Below are 8,561 nucleotides of genomic sequence, written 5' to 3' on the forward strand. Positions count from 1 at the left end.
GCTCGAGAGTTAAAGGAGGGTTACAGCCATCGCCTGAGTTATGCCTTTCTAGTTACAGAAATACACCCTTATGGAATTCACAAACTCCAGGATATGGAATATAATGAACTTTTCTGGAACTGATGTGTGGAAAATAAAGAAAAAAATGCAAAATGTTAAAAAACACCAAATTTTGCCTATTTTAACTCAGATTTATTGAGACATGCAGAGTTTGGCTGTTTTATTTTAGCACCATTAAGTTCAGTTTGCTGTCTTGTGGTTTCTTCTTTAGGAATTTTCCATACTATTTACCCTCAAGAAGCAAAGTCAGCAAATTAAACCTAAATTAAAAAGCTAAGGTCTGTCCCAATCCTTATAGGCTCATCAGGCCGGTGCTTATGCCGGTTTCCGTGGAGTGAAGCAATTGAGAGTACGAGACCCACCGCCCTAATAGGATGCCAGTCTATCGTGAGGTTAACCCCCAGCATTTTGCTGGTACCCATTTTCAGCTGGGTGGACTGGAGCAATGTGTGGTTAAGTCCCTTACTCAAGGACACAACACGCTGCCTTGGCTGGGGCTCGAACTCACGACCTTCAGATTGCTAGTCCAACGCCTTAACCACTTGGCTACATGCCTCATGTAAACCTAAACAGCCATGGGTATTTGTAGTGAGTTGTCTCATTAAACCAATATTTGATATGAGTTTTAAAAGTGTACATCCCTATTCAAAGTGAAGGCTGGAAGGGGATCAACATCTGTAGTCACTTGTGTCTTCAAACATAGCTGCTGGTCATTTAAGAGGTTTGCTTTGGAAACTGCAAGGCAGAGGCCACCATAACACACCAGCAGCTATGATACAATCATTACGGTTGACAGAAAAACATTCCTTAGAAATGCCTCTCCACATAACATGGTATTCAATGGGAAATAGGATTTTGCATTATGGAAGATCATGAAAGATGTTTTCTTCCAGTAAGATGGTAGCATGTGCGGATGCAGCAGCCCCTTGGAGGATAAAGGTGTTTATTTTCTTTTTTAAATGTCATCTTTACGAGTGCAAAGAGCTCCAAGAACTTGAGGTACTGCAGATCTACCCCATCAGTGAGCTGCAGGCTACAGGAAGGCACTAGAGTTGGTGTGCGAAAGCAGCCTGCAGTGTAACCATGGGTGATTGTCTTGGGTGTTTCTCCTGTGATCACAAGATCCTGTTGGACATTGATAATGTAAGATGCTGCAGGAATAGTTCCCTTTTCGGTGATGTGACAGATGGCGGAGCAGCTGCATGGCCTTGGTTGTAGCAAGGACAAAACACTAATCCATGGGCTTGCCAGATGCTGCAGACCAGGAGAGAAGACACTGGAGGTATTGTAGTGTGGTGCTCACACTCGGTTGGGAGCTGGCCTCTTTAGTTGGTACTTCCCTTTGATCCCCGACCAGCAGATTATATGCACGCGTTGGTCTGCAGACTGCTGGTAAACGCACCATCAAGTTTTGCACCTTGGCCCCAGAGGAATGCTGATTCATTCAGCTGTATTCAGGTGTGGATGAATGATAATTAAACTTGAATTTGATTTGATTTGATTTTTAGGATAGCAGCCCCTCCCTAGCATGGGAAGATACAAGTACAATGATATCCTATATCAAAAAGGAGGAAGCATTAGAAATACTAGAGCAGCTTAGGGTGCATAAATCCCCAGGGTCAGCCAGGATCTATATCCAGGATGCTAAGGGAAGCAAGGAGATCACAGGAGTTCTGACAGAGAGTTTTGCTTCTACTTTAGTCATGTTAGAGGCAACAGAAGGCCCTATGATGGTTAACATTATCCCCTTGCTCAAAAAGGGCAGTAGGAAACTACAAGCCCAAAGGCTTTGCATCAGTGGTAGGGAAAATACTGAAGAAGTTCCTGAGACAAGATTTGTCTCAATTGGACTGGCAGGGAGTAATTAGGATAAGTTGATATGGTTTTGTGCAGAGTAAATCATATCTCACAAATCTGACTTAATTTTTGAGGAGTTAACTGAGGAAATTGTTGAAGGAAAGGCAGTAGATGTTATCTAAAATATGAACTTCAGCAAGGCTTTGGACAATCTCACATGATAGGCTCACTCAGAAGGTTAAGGCACAAGCAATCCATGGAGAATTGGGAAATTGGATCCAAAATTGGCTGTGTGAGAGGAGCTAGAGGGTAATGGTGGATAGGTGTTTTTCTGACTGGAAATCTGTAACAAGTGGTGTACCATGGGGATTAGCACTGACCTTATAGATTGATATAGATATATAGAAACATAATTTACTATACTTGGATATGAATATCAGTAGTATGAATAGTATGTCTGTGAAATATACAGGGTATGATAGTGGTATTATATTATAGACCCAGCAACATGCAGCAGTCACTTAAAGGGCAGGTATATAAAGAATTACCCTTAACTGTACAAATTACAGGTTTTATTAGTGGGAGATTTGAACGTCCCTGGGCCACCCAGAATCAGAATAAGAATCTAATTCAACATCACTGACATACAGTCCCGTGCAAAACTCTTTGACATGTAAATATAGCTAGGGTGGCTAAGACTTTTGCACCGTATGTATATATGGAGTGGGAAATGAGTTTATAGATCTGGCAGGAGCAAAGGATGCTGTGAACGGCGAAGGTGGAGCATCGTGAAAGGAGTGTGGGACAGGTGGCAGAGAAAGAGTGCCACGGTGGAGGGGGGTGGTATGTGGTGAGGGTGCAGACACATCCAGCCTTGAGACACTAGGCAAAGGTAATTTGATTCCAGACAATTGGTTTATTGATCATTGCACAATGTCCCTCAGGTGCATCCCGCTCCATCCTCTCCCTCTTCCCCTTTTCCCAACCATGGTTCCCCTCTCCCTGCCTCCTTCCCAATCTCAGTCCACAATAGAGAGACATATCAGAATCAGGTTTATTATCACTTACATTCATCATGAAATTTGGTTTCTTCTGCAGCAGCAGTACAGTGCAATACATAAAATCACTACAGTATGGCATATGTGCAAAATTAAGGGAGGGAAGTTTAGGGGAGACATCAGGGGTAAGTTTTTTTACACAGAGGGTTGTGAGTGCCTGGAATGACTTGCCAGGGATGGTGGTGGAGGCTAAAACATTAGAGGTATTTAAGAGCCTCTTGGACAGGCACATGGATGAAAGAAAAATAGAGGGTTATGGGGTAGTGTGGGTTTAGTACTTTTTTTTAAGCATTATATGGGTCGGCACAACATGGAGGACTGAAGGGCCTGTACTGTGCTGTAATGTTCTATGATTCTATTGTGAACCTCCTCTGGACCCTCTCCAATGCCAGCATATCTTTTCTAAGATGAGGGATCCAAAACTGTTCACAATATTCAAGGTGAGGCCTCACCAGTGCGTTATAAGGCCTCAGCATTATATCCTTGCTCTTGTATTCTAGAACTTTTGAAATGAATGCCCTCAGCACCGACTCAACCTGCAAATTAACCTTCAGGCTGTTCTGCACAAGGCCTCCTAAGTCCCTCTGCACCTCAGATTCCTGGATTTTCTTCTCGTTTTAAAAAATTGTCCGCCCATTTATTTCTATTACCAAAGTGCATGACCATGCATTTCCCAACATTGTATTTCATTTGCCACTTCCTTGCCCATACTCTTAATCTGTCTAAGTCCTTCTGCATCCTGTTTTCTCCACCAATCTTCCTATCATCTACAAACTTGGCAAAAAAAAAAGAACATCCATTCCATCATCTAAATCATTTATATACAGCATAAAAAGAAGTGGTCCCAACACTGACCCTTATGGAACACCACTAGTTACTGGCAGCCAACCAGAAAAGGATCCTTTTATTCCCACTTGCTACCTCCTACCAATCAGCTAATGCTCTAACCATGTTAGTAACTTTCCTGAAATACCATGGGCTTTTGATTTGATGTGCGGTACCTTGTCAAAGGCCTTCTTAAAGTCCAAATATACAACATCCACTGCATCCCCTTTATCTATCTTACTTGTAATCTCCTCACAGATATGTACCTAATAATTTTGCACAGTATTGTATGTCATGAAATTTGTTGTTTTGTGACAGCAGAATATTGTACTACATTATCAAAAAGCAAAAAAATTACAAATATATATATATATATATAAATAAATTAACTAAGTGATGCAAAATTGACCAATCAGAAATCTGATGGCAGAGGGGAAGAAGCTGTTCCTAAAACATTGTGTGTGTGCCTTCGGAGTCCTGTACAATACCTTCTCCTTGATGGTAGCAATGAGAAGAGGTCATGTCCTGGGTGATCGGGGCTGTTAATGATGGATACCGCCTTTCTGAGCCATCGCTCCTTGAAGATGTCATTGATGCTGGGAAGGCTAGTGCTTATGACGGAGATGGAACTTGCATTGAGAAACAGGGGGCAAAAAAAGACACGCACATCATGCAAACACAAGGGGCAAACAGCAGCATTCTGAACCAGACTGAGTCCTTAGATCTGCTCTCCAGAGCAGCTGGAGTAGGCCCAAGTCTTGATCTCCATTCAACACATTAGCAGGCAAAAATGTTGTGAAACTCGCAGAGACAAAAGTTGAGAAGCAGCTTACAGCCTAGGCGTTTCCAGTCTATCTGAATTGGCATTTAAATTGTCCAAGCCCCAGGTAGTGTCTCAGTCCAGGACCCAGATCCTGGCACAGCGACATGCTTGGGCTGCACAGTCTAAAGCCATTCTCGATATCAGCAATCGGCTTGGCATTTGGAGTGATCCAACCTCGCATCCAGGTTAAGTGGATGAGCACTGAAAATCTCGCACATCGACTCCTCTCCAAATGCCCACTCCAACTCCAACAGTCATACCAACTCCGTCTGCAAACCACATTTTGAACATATTGCACCTGTTACGAACCCCGTAACTGGGTCACTTACCATCAAAGATAGAGAGGTCTGTTGAAGTCTGATGGTACTATTTTTAACAGTATTTATTAGTAAAAATACACAAAAATAATATCAATGCAAACATACAGATAATATACGTCGTCAATACTAAATCTAAAAGTGCGGGTATAATAATAATCAATAAGGAATAGCTCTATCGTTGTCTAGGGGATAATGTATTGTCCGATGGAAATATAAAAGTCACTCAGTTCGTTCAGACTGGAGCCTTTTGGTTGTCGCTGTGTTGCACTTTGTTGGAGAGAGAGAGAGATAGGAATAGAATGGGAACAGGTACCGCTACGGGTTTTCCAACCTTTATGATTTCGATCCTTCGGGAGTCCCGTTGGTGTGGTCGTTCACTCGTGGCCTCTCCTTTAGCTAAAGCCGTTCTTCCGTGGTGAGGCCGCCAATCCCAGGCAAAGGGAAAGGACACACGCGAGCCCTCCACCGGCTGTCACTATTAAACACTGTCACGGGATTTCTAGCGTTTCTCCTGGTGCGTCTGAGGGGTGTTTCCTCAGACCCTCTTTTACCCTCACTCACGGGGTCTCAGATGTCAATCAGGTTGGGATGATGCAATCTTTCAACCAGCCCACTCTGGTCGTCCCGAGGGCTTCAATGAATAGTACAGTACTCAATACACAATTCTGTCTCCAAGAGATAATGGCAATAATCAATGGTTCTATCCCGTTTTTGTTAGGAGGCATTCCCCCTATATTCTGCATTGTCTATGGCAACTGCCGAGGCTGTGATCCGGCGTCTTGCTCTCTCATTATTGCCATGATGTGTATCTTTCTCATTTCCTGGGTCCCAGACCCACATTAATAGCGATCTTGCGATTCTTAAAAAGGAGGGGCTACTTTGTACCCTTCGGCCCCTCAGAGTTGTGGCACATTCGTAACACACCTATGTTTTGCAATGTACCCGCATGGCCCTTCCTTCAAATCAGCTTCACTGCTTCCTTCTTCATTGTTTGTGGAGATAGTTGACCACAATTTACTTCAGAAAAGATGTTATTGGTAACGTTCTTAGTCAAATTCCTTGCCTCTTGAACCACCAGTGAGCTGTTGCATGCGTTTGGTTGCACCATCCTAAACCGGATTTTAAACCAGCTGAGTCTCACTGATGCTGAGTGCAAGGTTATGTTGCAACATGACTCAACCAGCTGATCAACCCTCCTCTGATGCCACCAACTCCCCTCTCCCCTCTGATCCCAGCTTTAATCCCTGCCATGTCTTTATCATTCCCTCCAAGCTTCCCCTCTCTGAGGCAGAATTTTCTGTCTTCAACAAGGGCATTACCTTTGTTCTCCTTCATCAGCAGCCCAGTGAGTTCCATGCTTGTCATGATGGCCAGCTCTTCTTCCATCACATCTGCTTCTGAGCCCATTTCTTTGGCAAGAATTCCCTACCCTGCACTGATGACCCCTTCTCCCATCTCCAACCCTCTTCCTCTTCTTCGACACCCCACACTAGTTCTCCACCTGCTCTGGATCTTTTCTTCTCTAATTGCCAACAAGACATCAACAAGACTTCAGTACTCCCCACTCCACCTCGAACTCTCCCCCTCCGAATGAACTTTCCTTCAGCGCTGTCTGCACCAACCTGAATATAACCATCAAATCCACAGACGAAAGAGACGCTGGTATAGTGTGTTTGACTGACCCCTACCTTGTTGAGAACACGTGGCAAGCCTCAGATACCTCCCACTGACTCCTTGAAAAGGACCCCACTCAGGATCCAACACGATCTCTAATCTCATGAACTCTGGAAAACTCACAGTTCCCTTACCCCTCCCTACTCATTTCTACCTCCCACCCAAGACCTAAACCCATAGTCTCTGTCTGTTCCTACCCCAATGAACTCATGTCTCTATACCTGAACCCCATTCTATACCCCTTGGTTCAGCCCCTTCCCGCCTGTATCCATGATATTTCAAATACTTTTGATCTCCTTCAAATACTTTTGATGTCCAGTCCCTATACACTTTCATTCTCATCAAGATACCCAACTAGTTCCCCTCCACCACCACCCTCCTCCATCTGGCAGAACTGGTCCTTACCCTCAACTATTTCTCCTTCAGTTCCTCCCACTTCCTGCAAACTCACATGGGCATCTGCATGGGCCCCAGCTACACCTGCCTTTTCTTTGACTACATAGCACAGTCCATGTTCCAATCCTTTCCTGGTAATGTTTCCCAATGCTTTCTATGCTACACTTAACAACTGCACTGGTGCTGATTCATGCACCCATGCTGAGCTCGTTAATTTCATCAACATTGCCTTCAATTTCCATCCTGTCCTTAAATTCACTTGGTCTGCTTCTGATACCTCACTCCCCTTTCTCAATCACTCTGCCTCAATCTCCGGAGACAAACTGTCCACTGCTATCTTTTATAAACCACCTGGTTCCCACAGTTATTTTGACTACACCTCTTCCCACCCTGTCTCCTGTAAAAATGGTATTCCCTTTTCTTAGTTCCTTCATCGCCGCCACATCCATTCTCAGGATGTAGCTTCCCTTTCCTGGACATCAGAGAGTCCTTCTGCAAAGAAGGGAGTTTCCCTTCCTCCGCCATTGAAGCTGCCCTCACTCACATCGCATCTTTTCCTGGACATCCGCGTTCACCCATTTTCCTGCTGCCTTAACAGGAACAGAATTCCTCTTGTGCTCACCGACCACCCCATAAGTCTTTGCATCCAACACATCATTTGCCACAACTTCTGCCATCTTCAACGATATCCTACCCCCAAACAGGTCTTCACCCCTCCCCCCCACACTCTCCACCTTCCCCTGGGTTCACTCCCTCAGTGATTCACTTGTCCATTTGTCCCTCTCCCATTAATCTAATTAATCTCCCCCCTGGCATATATCCCAGCAAGTGACAGTGATGCTACTCGTCCCCATTTACCTCCTCCCTCACCTCCATTCAGGGCCCAAACAGTCCTTCGGCTGAGACAAAACTTCACCTGAGGATTTGTTGGGGTCGTTTATCGTAACTGGTGCTCCTGATGTGGCCTCCTCTACACTGGTGAGACCCGACGTGAGTTCAGGGAACTGCTTTGTCAAGTACCTCTGCTCCATCTGGCAAATGTGTAATTTCACAGTGGCAAACTATTTCAATTTCTATGCCCATTCCCATTCCAACACGTCAGGCTGTCATGGTCCCGTCCGTTAACTACTCATTTCAGTTAATTTCCTTTTCCTCGTGTTCCACTGGGCTTCTTGATTAGGGCACCCGATCCTCATTTGAACTGGCAGCATAAAACCTCCGGCTTACATCTACTCTCTGCTGGTTTGTCACCGTAGCCAGTGCGGCTATGCTCCTTCTCAGCCGCCAAGAATAAGGGACCGTCTTCATGAGCTTCTCCGTGTCAAGATCCCTCCTGTTTGTTTTTGTCGTCTTGTGTCCGGCTGAGTATTGCTGGTCATTTGGCTGCTGCTCCAAGCCGCGATACAAATCTTCTGTCGTTGTTTGTTTCTGTCATCGTGTCTGGCTGAGTAGAGCTGGCCATTTGCTGCTGCTCTGAGCCGCAATATGAATTGTCTGCCATTGTTTGTTTTTGTCATCTCGTGTCCAGTTGAGTGTTGCCGGCCGTTTTGCCGCTGCTCCGAGCTGGGATGCGAGTGGTCTGTTGTTGTTTTGTTTTGTTGAGTCCCA

Source organism: Hypanus sabinus, chromosome 3, assembly GCF_030144855.1.
Source record: "Hypanus sabinus isolate sHypSab1 chromosome 3, sHypSab1.hap1, whole genome shotgun sequence".
NCBI classification, from domain to species: domain Eukaryota; kingdom Metazoa; phylum Chordata; class Chondrichthyes; order Myliobatiformes; family Dasyatidae; genus Hypanus; species Hypanus sabinus.